Below are 1,493 nucleotides of genomic sequence, written 5' to 3' on the forward strand. Positions count from 1 at the left end.
AAGGGCGCCAGATTTTTGCGATATGAGCTGGTACATATAGGATGATTTATTCTAGGGATTACTATTGATCAATTGTTGCAAAAAAAAATTACAATATAAAGATCTTAGTCTTAAATATTGTATATATATTCAGTACTTGATTAAGCTAGAAATCATCACATTCTTCTGTACTCGTTTCAATTTATTCCATTTGTATACTACCATCTATCACCTATAGTAAATTATCTGTCATATTACTTTGGAAATAACACCTTTATATGACAAGAATAATATAAATATGTAAAATAAGAAAAATAATTATATAGATTTAAGATTTTAAGAACCTTATATTTTATGACAAGATTCTATGACATGCAAGAAAACACATAATTCTCATTTATAATTTTGTACTGTGATCAATTCCACACATGCAGCTGTTAGATTATTTCCACATTATGGCACAGTCATATTATGGCGCACCTCTATTATTAGGTTATAACTCAAAAGGACTTTGTCATATCATCAAATCTAGGAAGGAGTAGAAGTTGTAGATTGCTAGCATATAATTATAGAAAGAAATGGACATATGAGATTTACTCCACCCACAATGAACGGCTGTGATGAAAAGTTAGGGTTAAGATAGCCACTAGCATTAGCTTTTTTACAGAAAGTAGAGTGGGAGATTTGGAGCAACTCAATGGGATCTATCGACATGAAGAACAATGCCACCAAGAGTAAGTCATTTTATTTCTTCTTCTCCCCCTCATAGCATCACCTCAATCTGCATCACTCAACAACACCTCCTCACACACCACCGCCCCATTGCCTCTACGCTTGTAGTATGAACTAGGCTGTGCAAGTTGAGATGGCACACCACGTGGCCTAGGTTGAGAGCCTTGGTGCACCATGTGGGCCCCATAGCATGGGTCAAGATTGAGACCATGCTATAAGCTATAAATTTTTCCTTTCTAGTTTGCCAACTTACCTTGTTTATTTGACCACCACTACCTTGGCTTTAATTAAGTTTCCTCGCCAAAGTTCTCACCTATTGTATTAGCTCCTATTTGGGCCTACTCAATTTCAGCTACTCACTACATAAGTAATGAAGTGTTAGCCATCCATCCATGGATACCTAATTTCTCTCCTAATCCCTCTCCCCAAGTGTAACACGCCTGTATTTAGAGCCAAACTCCAAGCCCGTTGCACTACGAAATGAGGGTTTGATATAATCCCACAGGCACCAGCTACCCATATCCAACACTACACGCATAATTGTGTTAGATAGTGTCTGGCATGATTTTGGCATACCAATGGTCTAATGTAAGGAGGAGGGTACCCCACCAACTAAAGTAATATGGAACTTAGGCTTTGACCCAAACTAGACACAGAACAAGGAGTGATACAGCTTAGTGAGAGCCAAACTAATGTCTCAAGTGGTTGGACATGCATTCTAACCACTATCCCTATTATACATTTAAGAACCCTTCATATCCCCCACCCCCGCCCCCCGCCCC

The sequence above is a fragment of the Selaginella moellendorffii genome, unplaced genomic scaffold (genome assembly GCF_000143415.4).
Source record: "Selaginella moellendorffii unplaced genomic scaffold, v1.0 SELMOscaffold_27, whole genome shotgun sequence".
Classification (NCBI taxonomy): domain Eukaryota; kingdom Viridiplantae; phylum Streptophyta; class Lycopodiopsida; order Selaginellales; family Selaginellaceae; genus Selaginella; species Selaginella moellendorffii.